This window comes from Prionailurus viverrinus, chromosome D1, assembly GCF_022837055.1.
Source record: "Prionailurus viverrinus isolate Anna chromosome D1, UM_Priviv_1.0, whole genome shotgun sequence".
Classification (NCBI taxonomy): domain Eukaryota; kingdom Metazoa; phylum Chordata; class Mammalia; order Carnivora; family Felidae; genus Prionailurus; species Prionailurus viverrinus.
Genome location: NC_062570.1, coordinates 91826667 through 91851698, shown reverse-complemented (window position 1 = coordinate 91851698; position 25032 = coordinate 91826667). Strand labels below are relative to the sequence as shown.

Sequence of the window (25032 nt, the reverse complement as noted above, 5' to 3'; positions counted from 1 at the left end):
ACACAAGTCTCTCCTCCTGCTTAGTTTATGGACTAGAAAGTGCTTCATAGATTGACTTCTACGGGAAAACAGTAATTTCAGATGTATTTCAGTCTGTTTGCCACTCCATCTATTCAATTTTCCTTCTTTCTTTTTCTTTTTTTCCTTTTTCTTTTTTCTTTTTAATTTCTTTTCTTTTTCTTGAATGCAGAAAGAGAAAAAATTCATTTCATTTTCAGTTTTTATTAAAAATATTTTTCTTTAATTTTTTCTACTATATTTTTTACTTTTGTGTAAATTTTTTCAAATTCTATTTTACTTCCACGTTTCATTTTAGTCTACTTCCGTGTATTCATTTTTTCCAATTTTCAAAGGATTTCCTTTTTTTTTTCTTTCCCCTTTTTTCTCTATCAAGCCTCTTTCAACACCCAGACCAAAACACACCTAGGATCTAGCTTCATTTATTCAACTTTTTTTGTGTGTATGTTTTTAATTTTTTAATTTTATTTTTTTAAGTCTACTTTTTTAATTTTAATTTTTAAAATTTTTTTACCTCATTAATTTCTTTTGTTCCTTCAAAATGACAAAACAAAGGAATTCACCCCAAAAGAAAGAGCAGGAAGTAACAGCAGCCAGGGACTTAACCAACACAGATACAAGCAAGATGTCTGAACCAGAATTTAGAATCATGATAATAACAATACTAGCTGGAGTCGAAAATAGACTAGCATCCCTTTCTGCAGAGATAAAAGAAGTAAAAGCTAGTCAGGATGAAATAAAAAAATGTTATAACTGAGCTGCAATAACGAATGGTTGCCACGGCAGCAAGGATGGATGAGGCAGAACAGAGAATCAGCGATATAGAGGACAAACTTATGGAGAATAATGAAGCAGAAAAAAAGAGGAAGATTAAGGCAAAAGAGCACGATTTAAGAATTAGAGAAATCAGTGACTCATTAAAAAGGAACATCAGAATCATAGGGGTCCCATGAGAGGAAGAGAGAGAAATAGGGGTAGAAGGGTTATGTGAGCAAATCATGGAAAACCTTCCATGGAAAACCTTCCTAACCTGGGGAAAGACACAGGAATCAAAATCCAGGAAGCACAGAGGACTCCCATTAGATTCAACAAAAACCAACCATCAACAAGGCATATAATAGTCAAATTCACAAAATATTCAGGAAAAGAGATAATCATGGAAGCAGCAAGAGAAAAAACTAAAGTCCTTAACATACAAGAGAAGACAGATCAGGTTTATAGCAGACCTATCCACAGAAACTTGGCAGGTCAGAAAGAGTGGCAGGATATATTCAATGTGCTGAATCAGAAAAATATACAGCCAAGAATTGAAAGAGTTTTTGACCATTAAACCAGCCCTCCAAGAAATCTTAAGGGGAACTCACTGAGGGGAGAAAAGATGAAAACAAACAAACAAATAAACAGCAAAAGCAACAAAGACTAGAAAGGACCAGAGAACACCACCAGAAACTCCCTCTACAAGCGACATTCTGGCAATGAATTCGTATCTTTCAGTACTCACTCTAAACGTCAATGGACTAAATGTGCCAATCAAAAGACATAGGGTAGGGGCACCTGGATGGCTCAGGCAGTTAAGTGTCTGAGTTCTGCTCAGGTCATGATCTGGTGGTATGTGAGTTCGAGCCCTGTGTCGGGCTCTGTGCTGACAGCTCAGAGCCTGGAGCCTGCTTCAGATTCTGTGTCTCCCTCTCTCTCTGTCCCTCCCCCACTCACACTCTGTCTCTCTCTCCTTCAAAAATAAATACACATTAAAAAAAATTAAAAAAAAAGACATATGGTAACAGAATGGATAAGAAAACACCATTTATCTATATGCTGTTTACAAGAGACCCACTTTAGACCTAAAGAAACTTTCAAATTGAAAGTAAGGGGATGGAGAACCATCTATCATGCTAACGGACAAAAGAAAGCTGGAGTAGCCATACTAATATCAGATAACCTAGACTTTAAAATAAAGAGTGTATCAAAAGATGAAGAAGGGCATTATATCATAATTAAGGTGTCTATACACCAAGAAGACCTAACAATTGTAAACATTTATGCGCCAAATGTGAAAGCATTCAAATATATAAATCAACTAATCATAAACAAAAAGAAACGCATTGATAATAATACCATAATAATAGGGGACATCAACACCCCATTCACAGCAATGGACAGATCATCCAATCAGAAAATCAACAAGGAAACAATGGCTTTGAATGACACTCTGGACCAGATGGACTTAATAGATATTTTCAGAACATTTCATACTAAGGCAGCAGAATATACATTCTTCTCCAGTGCACATGGAACATTCTCCAGAGTAGCTCGCATACTGGGACACAAAGCAGCCCTCAACAAGTACAAAAAGACTGAGATCATACTATGCATATTTTCAGACCACAACACTATGAAACTCGAAATCAACCACAAGAAAAAATTTGGAAAGGCAACAAATACTTGGAGACTTTTAAATAACATCCTACTAAAGAATGAATGGGCTAACCAAGAAGTTAAAGAAGAAATTAAAAAGTTCATGGAAGCCAATGAAAATGATAACACCATAACCCAAAACCTCTGGGATGCAGCAAAGGGGGTCATAAGAGGAGAGTATATAGCAATCCAGGCCTTCCTAAAGAAGGAAGAAAGATCTCAGATACACAACCCATCCTTATGCCTTAAAGAGCTGGATAAAGAACAGTAAATAAAACCCAAAACCAGCAGAAGATAGGAAATAATAAAGATTAGAGCAGAATTTAATACTATTTAAACCAAAAAAGCAGAACAGATCAATGAAACCAGAAGCTGGTTCTTTGAAAGAATTAACAAAACTGATAAACCACTAGCTAGTTTGATCAAAAAGGAAAGGATCCAAATAAATAAAATCAAGAATGAAAGAGGAGAGATCACAACCAACAGAGCACAAATAAAAACAATAATAAGAGAATATTATGGGCAATTATATGTCAATAAAATGGGCAATCTGGAAGAAATGGACAAATTCCTAGAAACATATACACTACCAAAACTGAAACAGGAAGAAATGGAAAATTTGAACAGACCCATAACCAGTAAAGAAATCGAATTAATAATCAAAAATCTGCCAAAAAACAAGAGGCCATGGCAAGATGGCTTTCCAGGGGAATTCTACCAAATATTTAAGGAAGAGTAAACATCTATTCTCTTGAAGCTGTTCTACAAAATAGAAATGGAAGTAAAACTTCCAAACTCTTTCTGTGAAGCCAGCATTACCTTGATTCCAAAACCAGACAGGGACCACACTAGAAAGGAGAACTATAGACCAATTTCCTTGATGAACATGGATGCAAAAATCCCCAACAAGATATTAGCCAACTGGATCCAACAGTAAATTAAAAAGTTATTCACCACGACCAAGTTGGATTTATACCTGGGATGCAGGGCTGGTTAAATATCTGCAAAAAAATCATTGTGATTCAGCACATCAATAAAAGAAAGGACAAAACCATATGATCCTCTCAATAGATACAGAGAAAGCATTTGACAAAATACAGCATCCTTTCTTGATAAAAACCCTCAAGAAAGTAGGGACAGAAGGAGCATACCTCAAGATCATAAAAGCCATATATGAAACACCCAACTCTACTATCATCCTCAATGGGGAAAAACTGAGAGCTTTCCCCCTAAGGTCAGGAACAAGATAGGGATGCCCACTCTTGCCACTGTTATTCAACACAGTTTTGGAAGTCTTAGCCTCTGCAGTCAGACAACACAAAGAAATAAAAGCCATCCAAATAAGTCAGGAGGAGGTCAAACTTTCACTCTTCACATATGACATGATATTCTACATGAAAAACCCAAAAGATTCCACCAAAAAACTGCTAGAACTGATTCATGAATTCAACAACGTTGCAGGATATAAAATCAATGCACCAAAATTGGTTGCATTCCTATACACCAACAATGAAGCAACAGAAAGAGAAATCAAGGAATCGATCCCATTTACAGTTGCACAAAAAATCATTAAATACCTAGGAATAAATCTAACCAAAGAAAAATCTATACACTGAAAACTATAGAAAGCTTATGAAAGAAATCGAAGAAGTCACAAAAAAAATGGAAAAAAAGATTCCATGGTCCTGGATAGGAAGAAAAATATTGTTAAAATGTCTATACTACCAAAAGCAATCTACATATTCAATGCAATCCCTATCAAAATAACACCAGCCTTCTTCACAGAGCTAGAAAAATAATCCTAAAATTTGTATGGAACCAGAAAAGACCCTGAATAGCCAAATCAATTTTGAAAATAATACCAAAGCAGGAGGCATCACAATCCCAGACTTTAAGCTATATTACAAAGCTGTAATCATCAAGACAGTATGGTACTGGCATAAAAACAGAAACTCAGATCAATGGAACAGAATAGAGAACCCAGAAGTGGACCCACAAACGTATGACCAGCTAATCTTTGACAAAGCAGGAAAGTATATCCAATGGAATAAAGACAGTCTCTTTAGCAAGTGGTACTAGGAAAACTGGACAGCAACATGCAGAAGAATGAACATGGACCATTTCTTACACCATATACAAAAATAAACTCAAAATGGATGAAAGACCTAAACACAAGACAGGAAGCCATCAAAATCCTTGAGGAGAAAGCAGGCAAAAACCTCTTTGACCTCAGCAGCAGCAACTTCTTACTCAACATGTCTCCAGAGGCAAGGGAAACAAAAGCAAAAATGAACTATTGGGACTTCATCAAAATAAAAAGCTTCTGCACAGCAAAGGAAACAATCAGCAAAACTAAAAGGGAACCAATGGAATGGGAGAAAATATTTCAAACAACATATCAGATAAAGGGTTAGTATCTAAATCTGTAAAGAACTTATCAAACTCAACACCCAAAAAACAAATAATCCATTGAAGAAATGGGCAAAAGACATGAATACACACTTCTCCAAAGAAGACATCCAGATGGCCAACCGACACATGAAAAAATGCTCCACATCATTCATCATAAGGGAAATACAAATCAAAACCACAAGGAGATACCACCTTACACCTGCCAAAATGGCTGACATTAACATCTGAGGCAATAACAGATGTTGGCAAGGATGTGGAGAAAGAGGATCTCTTTTGCATTGCTGGTGGGAATGCAAGCTGGTGCAGCTTCTCTGAAAAACAGTATGGAGGTTCCTCAAAAAGTTAAAAATTGGACTACCCTATGACCCAGCAATTGCACTACAAGGTATTTATCCAAGGGATACAGGTATGCTGTTTTGAAGGGACATGCACCCCAATGTTTATAGCAGCACTACCAGCAATAGCCAAAGTATGGAAAGAGCCCAAATGTCCCTCGATGCATGAATGAATAAAGAAGATGTGGTGTATATATATATATATATATATATATATATATATATATATATACTTATATATAAGTATGTCCCTTCAAGGTGCATGTCCCTTCAAAACAGCATACCTGTATCCCTTGGATAAATGCCTTGTAGTACAATTATATATATACTTATATATAAGTATATACTTATATATATATATAAATACACACACACACACACACACACACAATGGAGTATTACTTAGCAATCAAAAAGTGTGAAATCTTGCCATTTGCAACTATGTGGATGGAACTAGAGGGTATTATGCTAAGTGAAATTAGTCAGTCAGAGAAAGACAAATATCATATGACTTTACTCAGATGAAGACCTTAAGACACAGAACAGGTGAACATAAGGGAAAAGAAGCAAAAATAATATAAAAAACAGGAGGGGGACAAAACACAAGAGATTCTTAAATATGGAGAACAAACAGAGGGTTTACTGGAGGTATTGTGGGAGGGGGATGGGCTAAATGGGTAAGGGGCATTAAGGAATCTACTCCTGAAATCATTGTTTCACTATATGCTAACTAATTTGGATGTAAATTAAAAAAAATAAAATTAAAAAAATTAAAAACAACAACAAAGGAAAAAAAGTAATGGCCTGAATTAGGCAAATGTGATTCAGGTAGGGGCTCACTAATAGTAAAAGTAACATTTAAGCAGACAAAGAAAAAAGAGCAAATCAGGCTAACAGGGAAGGGAGTGGGGAAATCATTCTAAGCAGATGTAATATCAAACAAACAAGTGCTGAGCTAGGAAAGAGTTTAATATACTTCAGAAACTGGAAGAAAAAAAAATAAGACCAATAAGGCTGTGAGTGAGGATGGACATTATGCAACATGAGGTTGAAAATATAACGGGTCATGGCACAAAGGGCCAGCCAACCTGAAGGTTTAGGAATGAAGTTTCATACTTCTACTTATTGCACTGGTTGACCCAGGAAATATTTAAATAGGAAGTGGCACATTTAGATGTTCAAAAACTCAGTCTTCCTACCACATGGCAAGCAGATTAGGGTGAGATTTAGATAAGAGACATTCAATTGTGAGAAAATGCTGGCTTGGATTATGATATTGGATAGTGGAGGTGCGAAGAGGAAGACCCATTGAAGACCTGCTTAAGAAAGTGAATTCGTAAGCTTTGTTGCTGGATTGGATGTAAAAATAAGGAAAATAATGTAATTAATTAATTAATTAAAATGCTACATTTGGGAAAAAAAAAAAAAAAAAGGAAAACCACCATATTGGGGCACCTGCTGGTTCAGCCCGAAGAGCACAGGACTCTAGATCTCAGGGTAGTGGGTTTGAGTCCCACATTGGTTGTAGAGATCACTAAAATAAATAAATTTAAACACCATATCAATAAAGAGTGTTTACTAAGAGTTTATTGTGCATGTAACAACAGTTTGCAAACTAGGAGTTTAGCAATTTAGAAGTGATGTGAAACTCACCAGTATGAGGTGACAGGATGGTTTACAAGGTGAAAATGAAGATATTTAACCTTTACAGTGATTGGTTAGTTTCTGTAGATGGCAGAGGATTGCTTAACAGGGATTATCTTTTAATATTTTTAGGAAGATGACTCAAGTTTCTTTTATGATTTATAAGAGGCATTTATAAGAGGCAACCTAAGTTAAGTTCTGCCTGCATTCATGAAACAAGCTAGATTTAGCTTTGCTTATGTGACTCAGATGGTTTTGTCTTCTCAGGGAATTCTCAAGTCCAGTCTCCATTTTGCATTTAATTCTAACAATTTCTAGATTTCAGGCATATGCGGTTCAGATATGGTGTCTTATTTCCCAAGGTTGGAAAGTTTACGGCTGAGCCAATAGGAATCGAAGTCATTTCACAGTCCACTGAATTTTGGAGTGACTCTAAAACACCAACAAGAATAGCCAGTAGAGTTGCCTATCTTTGTAACTCAGACATAAAGTTGAGGAACATTAAAGAGATTATGTATTCACGAGTAGATGAGATCACTTTGAGAGGGGGTGAAAAAGAAAAGCACATGACCATACTCTGAGCAACTTAACATGAAGTGCTTGAAAATAGTTTAAATTTGATGTCTTATTGATTCATCCAGGTACAGGGAATGTTTTTGTATATGTGTTTATGATAAAACACCCTTTAATTCAGCTTACGTTTGTCTTTTACAGCTGTTCAAATGCGACAAACAGATACCACCGTAAGTTTAAACCCATATTACTTTAAGGGGAAAAAAACCCCAACAGCTTACATTTTATGAAATCACAGCACTGTCCAGATTTTTCTATTCAACACTTGCATTTTCACTGAATAATTAATTGCACAATGTTTAGTTTCCTTTGGCTAGTGGAGGCAAAAATTGAAATTTTAAAAGGTGGGATACAGGAGAAGAAAGGTGTTCTTTCTCTAGAAAAAAATATGCATAAACCTAATTTTGCTTTGCAATTTTTATTTGCCTCTGCCAAAGGCACAGTTCTCAGGAATAATACTGTATATAAATCCCTTTATAATGTTGGTGCTTGAGGTAAGGATGTTCCAGCCAGATAAGTAGCAGGAGCCAACCTTGTTAGGAGATCAATGTGTTATAACAGATTTTAACTGAATATGGTAGTTATGTTTAAGGGGGAAAATAGCATCTGAGTGTTTTTTTAAGATAAAAAAGAAATTTGCAGTCCATCTAATCTCAATTGTACAGAAAAAGAAACAGAAGTCTGCTAAGGTTAAGTCAGTTTCTCAAGGTCATACAAGTTGCTATAGAATAGCTGTGGAACTTGAACTCAAGTCTCCAGACTGGAACCCCCGTAACATACAAGCTGACCTGAGCTAGCATGCATGTGTATCTGATGGTGCAGCTATTTCATCAATGCTATATTGGGATTGTCTTTTGGTGATACTGTTGCTTAATTACAGTTATAATCCTTGCTATGACCAATTATCTCTAAGGGGCTAAGAGAGGTCTCTTCAGAGTTTGGGGCAGATCCAAAAACATATTTAATTTCTTCTACTCCACTAGTTGCCATCTCTTCTGGGTTTTGAGCAGCTGCCCCTTTGCCATTGTAACACTGAGGTTAAGAACACCAGGGTTTAGAAAAGCACAAAAATCAATCATCTCTACTTCACACATTGCTGAGAATTCTCTGTTACAAAGAGCTTTCTGGAGTTGGATTTTGTTCTGTCTTGCCTATAAAACTTAGAATTCTTAATTTGCTGAGCATTTAATTCAATTATTCATTCACTCATATATTCAGCATTCTTTCATTCAACAAATATTGTTATGCATGAATTTCGTGGTAAATTGAGTAGAAGAATGCAGAAAATCCATGAATGCAGAAGGGAACAAACCAGTCCCCATGTAGCTTATAGTATCAAGTATGAAAAAAGAAACTGTCAATTAAATGTGTAAGTTCATAATTGCAAATTGTGATATGTACTATTTGAGACAGACCCAAGTGCCATGAAGAATTACACTGGAGGCACCTGAGGGGCTCAGTTAGTTAAGTGTCCAACTTTGGCTTGGGTCATGTTCTCATGATCCGACTGTGAGTTCAAGCCCTACATCAGGCTCTCTGCTGTCAGCACAGGGCCTGCTTCAGATCCTTTGTCTCCCTCTCTCTGCCCCATCCCTGCTCATGCTCGCTCGCTCTCTCTTTCTCTCAAAAGCAAATAAACTGAAGGAAAAAAAAAGAATTATAGGGGCACTTGGGTGGCTCAGTTAAGCGTCCAACTTCAGCTCAGTTCATGATCTCATGGTTGGTGGGTTTGAGCCCCATATTAGGCTCTGTGCGGACACCTCAGAGCCTGGAGCCTGCTTCAGATTCCACGTTTCCCTCTCTCTCTCTGCCCCTTCCCACCTTTTCTGCCGCCCCCGCCTCAAAAATAGGTAAATATACTTAAAAAAAAAGTTTAAAAAAGAAGAATTACACTTAGAAAGTATATTTAGATAGTAGGTTAGGGACAGTCTAAATACAAATGGGGCTGGAAACAAACACACTAAGCATTCAGGCAATTGAGTAAACAAAAAATTTTGAAGAAAACCTGGAATATTCATTATTAAAGGTAATCATATTGAAGCCTTTCATAAAGAAATGTAGGTTTTTTAATCTGGGTAAATTTTTAAATTTTTATAGATACACACATCCTCAAATTACAAACCTCCTACAAACATATACACACAGTTAGTCTTTCCCTTATGATTTATACAGTTGTCTGAAACATTAGTAAGTCGTCAATTTCAGAGTATAACAGAGTTCACTATTGCAAACCATTATATATTCACATAATGTAAGTAGTCAAAATTTGGAGGATGTTTTCTGGAAGAGAATTTTTCTTAAATCTGTGTATTCTCTGCTTCTTGAATCATAAATGGGTGACCTTCCTAGATACAAGGACTGTTGGATTTGAAAGAAAAAAGAACAAAGCCTACTTTAACTATGAACACTTGCATGACATTTGGCAGGATATTTATCCTTTTTCAGCCTAAGTATCCTTACATCTATAATTTAAAAAATTGCATCCATTTTAAAAGGCTGCTCAGAGGTTGATATAATGCATAAAACAATGAACACAGAGGCGCCACCACCACAACATAAGCACAAAATATATAACAACTAATATCATGTCACCTCTATTAAAGAATTATCATACTGCATTTTAACTGTTCACTTATTTTTCTCCTCAACTGGTCTATGAATTACTTGAGGGCTGCAGCAACTCTTACAGCAGGGATTTATTTCTTTGGTTTTGAATTAAGTACCATAAATTTAAAAAATTTAACCATCTTAAAGTTGCTAAAAGGTATTAAGCATTTCCCTGCTTTCTTATATAGAGTATATTAGACTTAATGAACCCCCTTTGGAATTCTTCCAGTCTTTTGTGAAAGCCTGTTTTTTTTTCTTAATATGGTTAATATCTCCATATTCACTGAGCTCTTTGATTCCTTTTGCCTACTTTTCTTTTACTCCTGTCTTTTCTTTGACCGTATGTTCTTATTTCTGTTGTACTGATACACCTGCATATTTCAGTCTTTGTTCTTCATGATCAATTATTTCTTCTAATCTTCTCTACACACACAAGCCAGATTATAAATCTTGAAACTATGATTTGTAATATATTGTATGGATTCTGAGTTAGATGTTCCTATATATGCCAAAAGCATAAGGTTTATCACATAATCTTTTAAGCACCTAATTTTGCAATTAATATGTCCTTGAAGTTGCTTTCCTTATTATGCTTTGTTGTAACAGACATACCACTTAGTATGGAAGGTTGTTACAACAGAGGTGAGATATTCATTACTTATGCCATAATTGTAGTAAAAGAGACATATTTTTTACCCAAGCAAGGATACATACTGATACTTGGAGATATCCCAAGATTCATCTCCTCCAACTTTCTCATTACAGACATGAGGAAACAGACAAGTTAACTGATTCATGCAAAGTTACACACTAATTATGAACAGATACGAAATTTGAGCTAAAATATTTTAACTAATTCTAGGTAATTTTTGTGTTATCTTGTATCTAATAACATTTTCTAGTGTCAAAAACTCTTATCTAATGACAAATTTTAATTGTATATGATGGTGAATAAAACATATTTCTAAAATCCAAAGGAAATATAAGTTGTCAGTAAGATATGGCATTTATCTAGATACAGAGATCTAGATAGATAGATAGCTATCACAATAAATATGAAAGAGGAGTTCTTTAATCTTATTTTCTATTTTTTGGTTTGTTTGTTTTGCTTTTGAGATTCTAGTCTCAGGTCAGCCATACTTTTCTAATGTAAAATGGTCTTCTCATTTCAAAGTCCATAAACACTTTCCTATTTTCCAATTCCTTGGTTCTTATTATGCCAAAAACTATGGGAGGGAAGAAAGAGAGGCTCTTAAAGAATGCCTAGGATATTTGTGACACTTGAGCTTACCTCTTCAATGCCAGAATTCCTAAGAACATTGGAAGTACACCCCTTGTGGTGTGGTAGGTTTAATTTACTAAGATTTCAAGTGGTCTCATTGTGCCTATTTTGCCCAGACGCCTGTAGATCATAACAAAGTCAGGAATTGGAGATTTATTTCCTTCTCACTCTTCTTCATAGGATCCAGGGTGTACTATTCCATTCTGTGTCATTTTTATGTAATTTTAGTTAGCAATGTGTAAAATTTAAATTGAACACTTATCAATATGCTACTTCTATGTGAATTCTGATAAGCGAGGGATATGAACTATGCATGCCAACCTGGATTTGCAAACCAAATCATGGACAAGCAAATCACATTTTCTATAAAGGCAGCTAATCATTTCATTGGCAGAAGAGAGAATTTTTTGGAAGGTAAAGTGTGGCATACCATTATAAGCCTTTTATTGGATTTTGATACAACATTAGGCTTTTAAATGTTTAAGGAAAAAGATACCGTATATTTTGGGTGTTTTACAGAGATTTTCCAGAAACTAAAAATAGTAGGCATCATTTGCAAATTCCAAGAAACTGACCTAAATGTATTAGCATATAAACAATAATTACTATTAAAAAAAGAAGATAAGCATGTATTATGAGCTAGTACCATATTCTGAAAAAGTTAAAACCTTGAAAATAAAGCAGCACAGAATTAATGGTTTTATTCAAGGAAAGGACAATCTGGAAATCAGTCACATAGGCAGCATGAATGAACCTAGCAAGAGATAGTATAATGACTTCCAGCAATGGTTGTCATCATAACTTAACATTTGCATAACTTAAAAATATCTGTGGGGTACTGGCTAGAATGATAATTCACAATACTTACTACACTTTCCAAAAAACAAAATCCACATTATCGCATTTGATCCACTCAATGATGCTGTATTGTCCAATGACAGCATGGCAGTCTCTTACCATCCACAGATATAGAGTATATATCGAGAGCTGGTTGATGACAGAATTTGAACTTGAACCTGTGTCCTTTGGGTTCAAACCTCATGCTATTGTATTCTATACTTCTCTATCTCAAAAGAGAATGGTAACTGTATTCTAATAACTCAAATTAAGTAATCAAATTTAATTCCTTATTGATTTGTAATGTCAAATACATATGCAAACATAAGTACATATTGATTTTTTAAAATAAATTCTAAAAATAGCAAATATTTTCAAAGTCAAGTTTAAAAATATCAAAAAGCACCAAAAAGTCTTCATACTGAAAATTAAAGTCCCCTGACACACCCTTATGCCAGCTTTGTTCTTCAGAGGCAAACATTTTTTAACTATTTGAGTTTAACTTATTATTCTCCCCTCTCCTTGCAAGGTGCATTTGTGCCTAGATCATCTTCATTGACATTTATATTGGGGTACTGCTTATTATTATTTTTTATTATTTTTAAATGTTTATTTATTTATTTTGAGAGAGAGAAAGCGGGAGAAGGGCAAAGAGAAAGAAGGAAAGACAGAATTCCCAAGCAGGCTCCGCACTGTCAGTGCAGAGCCCAGTACAGAGCTGGATTCCATGAACCAAATGCTGAGTTCATGACCCGAGCTGAAATCAAGAGTTGAATGCTTAACTGACTGAGCCACCCAGGCACCCCAGGACTGCTGCTTTTCAAATGTCTTCCTTAGCTCCATGCATTTCAACCCATGGACCAGTAACACCCTAAGCCCTTGCCTGGCTCACATTTCCAGCAAGCCAAATTCTAACCAGTGGTGGCCTTAGCCACCTCAGGTTTCTCCTGTTAAAGAAAATTTAGTCCTTCGTATATTTCATCATTTGTTAATCTTGACTATACATAACATTTATAAGGCATGCTTAGTACTTGCCCACAAATTCTTCAAAGGCAACTTGAATAGACATCTACTTACTGAAAACAGGTGCGTCTAGAAGCTCTGGAATTTGGTTTGGATATAATGGCGGTACTTATGGTTCTGAGGTGGTGTAAAATTCAAATATACATGAAGGTGGCTTGGCACTGCCCTCTATCCATATACTTTATATTTTTCTACAGATTCTACCTCTTGTTAGAAAACACTAGGTGCTAAGGAACTAGAAAAAGAATTAAGATGACTCACGGGGAAAATAACCCTATGCTAGTCTTTTATTCATCTCTGAACTTTTTTCCTCAATCTTGCATGTCCTCAGTACAGAGAGCCATAGATATAGAAGGATAAAAGGCTTTAAATACAGAGCCCAGTGCACATTACACCGAACCTATTATCACATACTCTAACCACAGTTTCTCTTATATCACAGATGTCTCAAAATCAAATTGAATTGCTTTGCATCTTAAAGTCATTTCTTTTCTTATCCTCTCTTTGACAACAAAACTATTCAAGATCCACTCACGACAGCCTGTTTACTCTTTTGCATTTCAGTCTCTAGTAACAGAAACCCATTCTCATACTTTGGAAGGTGTATGCTAATATTGAAATAAATTTATCAGTAGATAAATCACCTGTTCAAATGAAAGGCGATTTCACGAGGATCATCATTTAGCCAACACAGTGGGGTTTCCAGATGTAGAAATGTAAAAACTAGGACAAAGGATAGATGGCTTGTTATAGGGCAATATATAGCAATGTGCCATTGGAACCTCTGATATATCTACAAATCAGTTGGAGGTGATTCATTTCTAGTAATGAGTAACATGGGGTTCATGCCATAAAAAGGCAGATGGGCCTAAAAATAAAAGCACCATATTTTGAACTCACAGGTAAATAAAGTTAGCAATATATGGAGTGTGTATTTCCATGGAAATAAAACCTAACACATATTATTTTTCCATGTTTTTTTTTTCTATCTCATTTTGAAATCTCATAATATTGATGGAACTACAAAATCACCATTAGACCAACACCAAAGTAATTGTTATAGGCAAGATTGATCTGGCAGGATCAATGGAGGTAAGATCCATGGAAGTTCAAATTTATAGGCGAAAGTTCTAATAGAAAAGCAACACTTGTGGGGTGTCTGGGTGGCTCAGTTGGTTAAGCGTCTGACCGGCTCAGGTCATGATCTTATGGTTTGTGAGTCTGAGCCCCATATCGGGCTCTGTGCTGACAGCTCAGAGCCTGGAGCCTGTTTCAGATTCTGTGTCTCCCTCTCTCTCTGCCCCTCCCCTGTTCATGTCTGTCTCTGTCTCAAACCATTAAACATTAAAAAAATTTGAAAAGCAACACTTGCATATTCCTAGAATCTCCTCTGAAATACGTATTAATTACAAAGGAAAAAAAATGGCAACTTTATGGTGGAGACTTAAGCCAGCAGTCACCACTTCAAGTGATCAAGGTTAATACCAGCAGGAGTAAGATATATTGACATTATGTCCCCCTTGATAAAATGCACAGAGAAGGGCATAATACTTTATGGTATTCAATCTAATCATGAGAAAATCAGACAAACCCATTTTTCTACACATCTGACCAGTACTGTTCAAAAGTGTGATATTCATGCAAGACAAAAAGAACAGAGAAGCTGTCCTAGAGTAGAGGAAACACAGAATACTTGGTAATTAAGTGCACTGTATCTCAATTAAATCTTGGAGACAAAGAAGAACATTAACAGAAAAAAATATAAAGTCAATAAGACATCAGCAAAAAAAGACATTAGTAGAAAAACTACTAAAATGTGAATAGGGTCAGTAGTTTAAGTAATATGGTTGTATAAATATTGATTTTATGGTTCTAATGATCACATTATAGTTTCAAATATATTAATGTTACGGACTCTGGGAGAATGATATAGGGAAATTCTCCGTATGATCTCGTAATAATCTATAAGATTCTATACATATAAAACTATTTCAAAATAACAAGTAAAAAATCATTACCTAAATATTTGTAAATAACAACATAGTGACCATCAGAAAATCATTTTAATACTCTTTCCTATGAAGAGATATTATATATTTAAAGAAGTGTAGAAATTATAAATATGCCTTTAAATAAATCACCCCAAGTGAGCATATTCGTACAATTACCACTGGGCTCAAAAAATAGAATATACCAACGACCTAGAAGTGTGCCATAAGGCTCTTCCAAAAAGTTCCTTTGTCTCTTACCCCCAGTGTAATCCCGGTACTGTCTTCTAATAGCATGGAGTTTGTTTCTGAATTTTGTATCAGAGAACGTAACAATTCATAGACTACGCAGTAAGAAATGAGAGTTTTCTTTGTTCCGCATCCTCACCGACACTGGCTTTGTCATTTTTATTTTAACCATTCTGGTATGTGCAAGAAAGTACAGAGCGTTTCTGTAATACTTTTTCATTTAATCCCAGTGTTCCAAATGGCTGAATTATGGCTGTGAAAAACATTAATTAAAAAAGGAGTTCTTATCAGAATTTTAAAATATTCAGCACAATATAAACTACTTTTATATTATTAATCACATTCTAAAGTCTCATTTACAGATCCCAGAAGAAGCCAGATCTTTCTCAGAAGATTTGTCTTACAGAGACAAAATGAACAGCACTGAATACGGTGACTTGAAATTGTTTAGGTGGTGCATGCTTTTATTTTACCATAAAATTATTTCAACTATTTAAGTTTCAAGCACACACATAAAAGCATAACATTCTCTAATGAGAAAAAGGACTGATAGCTATTTTAAAGATACAGGTATTTTGTATTAATTTCATTTCAGGCTTCGACTTCCTTGATTACTATACATATCACATTTTTTCCAAATAGAAATAGGCCATTTATCAATACCATATATTGATAATTTCAAAAAAAATTTATAAAACATTGAAAGACAGTTGGAAATGACTTAAGCATTCCCTTAATATCCTGCTAACACCTGCATGAATATATTACAATGATTTGCTATAAAATAGAACTTTTAGTAAATAAAATTACCTGAGATATAGCAAGAGTGATTGATAAAGAATAACAACTAAAAATGACAATGGACATTTTGGTAAATCTTATACAATTTATAAAATTATTTTTGATTATTTCTCAATAGTCTTATGAGATTTTTTGTTATGTTCTCAGTTGTTCATTCAACCCCAGAGAGAGTTATAAATGTCAATATATAATGTGATTCAATTTATTTATGTTTTTTGAGTTTTTATAGCTCTATACTCAGAGTTTGTCCATCACAGTGTGATTTTTTCCCCAAAAAATAAAAAAAATAAGGAAAGAAATCAATTTATTCGTGCTTCACTTTACTCTTATGTGCATCCTATAGCTGAGAAAACAGATCACATGTAAGAGGCCACATTCCTAGTATATCGCAAAACTTTCAATTCAAAGTAAACTCTGAATTAAAATCTATTATAGTATTTCCTCCTGCTTATCACTACATTATATTCTGTAGAATATGTACTTACAGTTACATTCCTCACTCAGGAAGTAAGGAGAAACCAAACCAGTGGTTTTGAAATACAGTAAAACCTTTGTGAGCAAAATTCATTCTGGAAACATGCTTGTGGTCCAAAGCACTTGTATACCAAAGCAAATTTCAAGAACCATTGGCTCAGATGTGATCATGTGCCGTTTAGTGTCACAGAACTATTCGTATTGCAAGACATCACTCATGCATCAAGTTAAAATTTATTTGAAATGTTTGCTCATCTTGCGGAACACTCACAGAACAAGGTACTTGCAATCCAAGGTTTTACTGTAATAGAATCAATTGTGAACTTCATTAGACTTCTAACAGCTAAAACCTTGTACTTTCTTAAGGTCTATAGTCTACCCTTCCTCCTACTTTTCCTTTCCTCCCCTATTGCTCACTCCCTTCTACTTAAAGTCTTTCCCTCTTTTTTCTTCTCAAGTCATTAAGAAGTAACCATTTGAGATAAGAACAGTTGACTATTGGCAATGATCTCAAGCATTTTTAGGACATAACTTTGTTAGGGTTACCAAACCAGAAAGAAATTGGTATTTCTCTGCTCAGTTGCCCAAGAAGATACATACAGGAATTTGAGTCCCATCCTGATCTTACTGTAGGTACAGAGCCAGCTCAATACTAGAATATGAAAGAGGTGAGAGTAAAATTGAACTTGCTAGATCAGGCAGTTGGGGTTGTACTTGACTTCTCTATGTGTCCAACTATCAGAATAAGATTTGGCTATTAGTTGCCAACCTGGAACCAATGGTGGTGAACGTCCTGTCACTACTGCTTCATCCAAAATAACAGGTTTTTATTTGTGAAAACTTGACACCAATGGTCCACTTCCATTCTTACTTGCACCACTTTATTCCTGTGTATATATGTATTTTGTTTAACCTTGTTTTCTTTTTATTTGAGAAAGGGGATTTATGAATTTGTTTTGTGAGTATGTATATAAAAATCAGGTTTGACTACATGTATTAGAAAACTCCAAAATGAACAAAATGAAATTTTATTTTTCTCTCATATGTAATTGGCAGTCAGGGGTTGGCATGGCAGGTCGACGATATTAACCAGGACATTTCTTTTTAATATCATACACTGCGACCCTAGAAGCCATCTCATAGTTAACTGTGACTTGTGAAATGACAGCAAAAAGAATAAAGATGAGGAATCATGTGCTCTCTCTCTTTAAGGAATCTCTTTTGGAAATCACAAACAAACAAAAAACCCTTCTGCTTATATTTCATTTGCCAGAACTTGGTCACTAAGCCAAATCTAGCTCTAAGGGAGAAAAGAAAAATAATCATAATTGGATGCAACAATATATTTAAATAGTAACTGTATTTGACAAAGTTTATAATTATATGTCTATGTATATATAATAATATGTGTGTATATAATATACATGCATATTCCAATATGCAAATAAATTGGAACATATATATCTTACATTTGTGTTAGTGTTGAGGGTAGAAAGACCTCAGGATCCACTGAAGAAATATTTCCTTAAGTCAAAATATCGTCTACAGAGGAGAAGCAGTTGAGTACCAAGCATTTCAAACTGGTTAGCTATAATATTCACCTTTTCATAACTTTAAATTTTAATAATAGAAACTAAAAACAATATTCTTAAGAAAAATACCAGTGATTCAGTGCTAGATGACACAGCTTTAAAAAAAAGGATAGAGATAATAATTAAACCTATTTTAATTATGAGAAAAAATAAATAATATTTTGCTGGGGTACCTGGGTGGCTCATTCTGTTAAGTGTCTGACTCTTGATCTCAGCTCTGGTCATGCATGATCTCTCAGTTAATGAGATTGTGAGATCAAACCCCACATCAGGCTCTCTACTGATAGTACAGATCCTGCTTGGGATTCTCTCTCTCTGCCTCTCCCCTGTTCAAGCCCTCTCTCTCTCTCTCTCTCTCTCTCTCTCTCTCTGTCTCTCTCTCTCTCTCAAAATCAATAAATAAACTTAATAAAATAATAATTTTACCTATTTACAAAATCCAAATAATCAATAATTTTTGTTTATGATATTATAATATATAGATGTTATATTTTAAATGCATACATTATGTGGAAAATAATTTTGAAAATAACTTCTAGAAAGCCATCAACATAATAAAAATATTTTGTTGTTCAATAGTTTTTTTTCAAAATTTATATTATTTTATTTATTTTAAGAATAAGCTTCCACTCCCAGAAATGTCCACATATGGATAATAAATTGTATGGTTCTAGCTATTGTTCAATGACAGTATTTTGAGTCAAATTTTGCATTACACCTATTCTGACACTTTTCCAAAGAAGACATCCAGATGGCTAACAGACATATTTTGAGTTACTTTCACATAATTAAATGAAATACCATATTATAATTATGTCATTTCTATAATTATATATGCTTATAATTATATAAAATGAGGCCATTAATCCTAATAATGGACTTTTATAAAAAAAAGTCTGCTTAGACACTCCCTGTTGACCATTTACCCAAGAGAACAAACAAACCTAACATAAATTAAGATAGTATGCAAACTCTGACATTCCACCTATACACCCAGTCAACTTTATGTTTGGTCATTCACTTTAAAAATATAATGATAGGATCACCTGGGTGGCTCAGTCAATTAAGTGTCCGACTCTTGATTTCGGCTCAGGTCATGATCTCACAGTTTCATGAGCTGGAGCCCCACATGGGGCTCTCTGTACTTTGGGTAGATCCTGCTTGGGATTCTCCCCCTCTCCCTCTCTCTCTGACTGTTCCCTGCTCATGCTCTCTCTGTTTCTTTCAAAATAAATAAATAAATAAATGGGGCATCTGGGTGGTTCAGTTGCTGATCATCTGACTTTGGCTCAGGTCACAATCTAACAGTTAGTTCAAGCCCGCCATCGGGCTCTGTGCTGACAGCTTAGAGCCTGGAGCCTACTTCAGATTCTGTGTCTCCTCTCTGCCCCCTCCCCTGCTTGCTCTCTTTCTCAAAATAATAAACAAATAAACAAACTTTAAAATATATATATATATATTTATTTATATATATGTTTATATATATGTTTATATATATATATGTGTGTGTGTATACACACACACACACACACACACACACACACAAAGAGGGTGCCTGGGTTGCTCAGTTGGTTAAGTGTCTGACTTCAGCTCATGTCATGATGTTACAATTTGTAAGTTTGAGTCCCACATCGGACTCTCAACTGTCAGTACAGAGCCTACTTTGGATCTTCTGTCCCCCTGTCTCTCTGCCCCCTCTCCCTTCTCAAAAATAAATTAACATTTTACATATGTATATATATATTCCCAAAGTATGCTAAGTACTAAAATAAAGTAGGTTAAATATGAAAAAATACAAAATACAAAAAAAAAGTAAAAAGAATAGATTTTAGGCACAGGAGCAAGCTTCTTTTTTTGTGAGTGTATAGGATGAAACAAGATAGAAATGAGATTTAGTCGGCTTTCTCATTATTACTTACATGTCATATTATTGCTTACATCAATGGAATTTGTATTTTATCAGTTTCTTAGTCTACAGCATAGCCCTTTGTATATAAAACTGAAAAGACCCACTCTTGAAAGAAAAACTGGAGAAATAACAAGAAAGCCCACACTTTTGAAGTTTACCCATTTGTATTGTACTAGCTGCAGACTTTATCCACTGCTTTGCTATATCATATCTTCTGTTTGATATCATTGATATCATACCATATGGCATAATCATAAAATCCCCCGAAATAAAATATTTTAGGTTGAATCTAATTATATTAAGATGTTTAAAAAATTATTTTCCTAAATTAAATGTAGGACCTAATTTCTTTTTTCTCAACAGAACAAATAAAACACAATGATATTTTCACTTGATAGCACTATTTCATAACAGTGGGCATAAAAGGTAACTGTACAAAATTAAACCTGAAAAATTCTGACAAAGACAAAAAGAACACTAACTTCAATTCAGAAACCTGAAAGCAAAAGGCCAGCTTTACCACTAACTATATAATCTTGGTCTCCATACTTTACCTTATAAGCCTGATATTTTTCATAACATACACAGAATATAATATTTACCTTTCAATATTGGTTTGAAAATTCAATTAAAATTATGTGTGCATTTGTACAATTTAAACAGGGTGCACTCTATAAAACTGAAATATGAATATTAATAATTTAAAGAATAATGGTAGAAATAAAAATAAACACTATTTCAAAAAACAGAAGATTCTACAAAATCAATATACCATTTTCCCCACTTAAGTAGTAGTATTTTTAGCAATTCTGTTTCAGAGAAAATGTGTACAAAGAAACCCCCTTAGGAAATTCTTTGTTGTTATTTTTAATCTCAGAGTAATTATCTAGGAATACCCCTCAGAGTCATGTTTTCTTTAACTTGACATTTTACATATTAGAGATGATGAAAGGCAAGCCATGCCCCAGAGTTATTTAACTATATGTGTCATTGTAATTTATCAGAAGTTTCAGGAATAATGGCGATCTCTTAAAAAATAGTAATAATCCTCAAAAGCAGAATGTCATTTAAAATGCAACTTTCCCTGCTTTCCCGGCCTCTAAGTCCTCACAATGAAGAGTAGCAGTTGGATTTATGTGATTATGTTGCTGATGATCTAGGAGGGAAGAGACAAAGCAACACTCTCAGAGTCTTCCTGGTCTGTATCAAACTCTGCTATGCCAACTCCAAGGATAAAAGCACAACTTGTTTTTGTTGGTAAAGTCAGCAAATGTGACTTGAAGATAAATAGGGAGCAGATGTGATGAGTTAGATCGTTTGCTTTTACATAGACAAATGTGGCTGTAGCCATCAAACTGGGAAATGCTTCAGCTGCAGAATCCGCTTTGTCTCCTAAGTACCAAGCTTATGTTTCTTACCCTCTTGGCGGTTCTAAAGGAAGCATAGAGAACGCACCAAACCTCTGAGCTCTCATCGGAGAACGTTAACTAAAGCAAAATTAATTTTGAAAAATGATTTAAAAGGCATGTGTTGCCTTTTACACAGATTACAATGAAATGCACTCTGTTGGAGTTTTTGTTGTTAAAAAAAGAAAAGAAAGAACAAGAAAATAATGGGGGAAAAAGATGTTTGGGTGAACCGACATGGAGAAAGATTAAAAATGCAGCAGTTGTGATGGAGTTGGGAGATAAGAAAACACACACACACACACACACACACACACAAACAACCTGTTATTAAATTTGGTGGGCCATTTCTGAAGGTGATATTTCTTTCCTTGAAAAGTCCAAATGCTCAGATATCGAACTTCTGACCTTTCCTTCTAAACCTTGCAGGAAGTTGCTAATCATCTGTGCCTCTGTTGTGGATGTTTAGTGCATTTTTTTAAGGCAGAGAAAAGGGAAGGCATATTCCCATTGCATTTGGAATCTCTCAGCTCAAATCTTAAAATCTAATGGTAAAATTCTATCAATTCTGAAAACCAGATCTGCTATTAACTTTTACCCCAGTCCTTCATTGTATCTGAGTGATACCTTAGGCAGGCGGCTAACACAGTTAATAGCGTAGCTGTGAATTACTTTTCATCTTTTCTTTTCCTTTTTTTTAAAATGTTTATTTATTTTTGACAGAGAGAGACAGACAGAGCATGAGCGGGGGAGGGGCAGAGAGAGAGGCAGACACAGAATCAGAGGCAAGCTCCAGGCTCCGAGCTGTCAACACAGAACCCGACATGGGCTTGAACCCACAGACCGCGAGATCATGACCTGAGCCGAAGTCGGAGGCTCAACCGACTGAGCCACCCAGGCGCCCCTTCTTTTCCTTTTTATACATATAACCTATAAACCTCAACAATAATTAAAACATGAACATTCATTTTTTTCTATACTCAGCCAATTTTTTTTTTATTCTGGATGTGGTTAAGTGAGATTCCTGCTGTTTGATAATGCAAATTATTCTGACATTCTATTTTACTTCTACTAGCCCCAAAATGAAGTAATCCTTTGCATCCATTTATCTTACTATTATGTTTGATGTATACTGTCAAACTCCGTGTAAACATGCAGCAACTACAACACTATCCAGAGACCTAACTCGAACTGACGATATTATTTTCCTAGCTTTTTTTAACATTTACTTATTTTGGAGAGTCAGAGCAAGACAGAGCACTAGCGGGGGAGGAGTAGTGAGAGAGGGGGGACACAGAATCCAAAACAGACTCCAGGCTTTGAGCTGTTAGCCCAGAGCCAAAAGCAGAATTCTAACTCATGGACTGCGAGATCATGACCTGAGCCAAAGTTGGACATTTAACCGACTGATCCACCCAGTCGCCCCTGACAATAGTATTTTCTAATGAAAATTGCATTGCATTCCAGAAGGATTTGATAGAACAATCTCCTGATATATGACTATGCTTAATTTCTGTGACTAATGCTAAAATTTAAATGAACCATGATATCACCTAGTCCATAAAGGTGGCAACAATGACATTTTCTGTCTATCCTGAACTCTGACTTAACCTGTTAGTTTTGCAGGCCTCCAGTTCTCCAAATATAAAATGAAAATTGTAATATCTAACTCGCTGGGAGTTGAAAAAGATGAAATCATGTCATACTGGTATAAAGCTTCTAGTCCATAGGATTACTCCGTGTTTAGTTGTGCACACATATAATCTGATGGTCTGATTCTGACTCTTCCTGCCTGTGTAACTGCAGAAGCTCCTTAATCATCTAAACTTCAATTTCTTCATCTGTGGGATAATAGCTACATCTTATAATGGTTGAAAATTAAATAAGGTAACAACTGATGAAGTGGTTACAATGGTGCCTGGCACCATAAGGCTTGTTAAATAGTAGGCTTAATAAATGTTAGTTGTTAATCTTAATTCTCCCTTTCTATAATTATTTCATCTCTATTAATCTGCAGAATTTACAGTGAATATTACAGGTATACCTCATTTTATTGTGCCTTGCTTTACTGCACTTCACAGATGTTGTATTTTTTACAAATTGTAGAAAAAATTTTGTGCTAATGTGTTGCCACAATGTTTCATAAGCCCTCTGCTCAACTCCACACCTCTATAAGGCCGATACATGTATTCAAAGTCCTTGTTCTATGCTCCCGGCTTTCAGAGCCCTGTTGCTTGTTCTGAACCTAAGACAGATTACACTGTAATCTTAAACAGCCCTTACTTACTTTGTGACTACATTTAAAATATAACTTTATAAAGTTAACTTTGAATCCATTGTTCTATTTTATGGGATACAGGGCACAAAGAGCCACAGAGAAGAAAATATGCTATATGTGCTCTCCAATCCATCCAACAGCCTGTATCACCCTATGGGAGTGACAGCCCCTTACACATATGTAATTAATTTTTTAAATATATAAAGAGCTTTTTCACATAATAAGTCTAAGAAAGTACTGAAGTTCTAAGCTTCCTGGATATATGAGATAGTAGAAATTAGAAAATGAGAGCTTTCATCCTGGGTTAGCTAGGTTGGAAGCCAAGTTACTCAGAATAAGTTACATAGCTGCTTTGAAACTCAACTTGCTTATCTGTGAATTCGAGATGGTAAGACACCTCCTGTAACTTCTTCACAGTATTGTTTCATTGAACATGTAAGAGGCTGTTCTACTTCCTCTCCCCACTAAGTACACCCATTATCTTTACTGACTTCACCTTCTAATGAGGTCATCTCAAACTGTATTCTTGCTCCTCCTTCGCACATCATCAGCGATTGCTTTCTTCGTCATTCCAGATGAGTTACATTTCATTTTGTCCTCATCCTGGATCTTGTCATTATCTGAATTTTTGTAACTTCCATAATCACTGATTAAGTCACATGATGCTTTCACCACACACTGTATTTCTTCCACACATGGTGACTGTTAGTCCATATGTACAGAACTCAGTCTTCTGAAGTCTCTTCTTTGTATTCCACGATTCTTCACCTTTCTATATTTCTTATTTTCCCAGCTCAGATCCCACAGCTTGTTATTTCATGAAGATTTTTGCCAATACTACAGCTCATCTTGATATTTTTTTTAGTTTATTTATTTATTTATTTTGAGCACAAGTAGGGTGGGGCAGACAGAATCCCAAACAGGGTCTGTGCCAATCAGCACAGAGCCTGATGCAGAGCTCAAACTCACGAACTATGAAATCATGACCTGAGCCAAGATCAAGAGTCAGACACCCAATTGACTGCACCACCCAGACTTGATACTTTTAATTTTCATACCCATCTAGCAAAATACCAAACCAAGATGCAACTATTTCACACTCTTTATGTATATATTTCAATAGCAAGAGCTACTGGATAAGTCACAATTTGTTACTATAAATTCATAATTATGAACTTCAAATACACTC

At 35.1% G+C, this 25032-nt stretch overlaps 1 pseudogene; it reads right to left on the bottom strand.

Annotated features, from left to right (window-relative positions):
* The window catches only part of LOC125146534 (dynein axonemal assembly factor 11-like), a 115806-nt pseudogene that overhangs the window by 50397 nt on the left and 40377 nt on the right, over positions 1-25032 (bottom strand).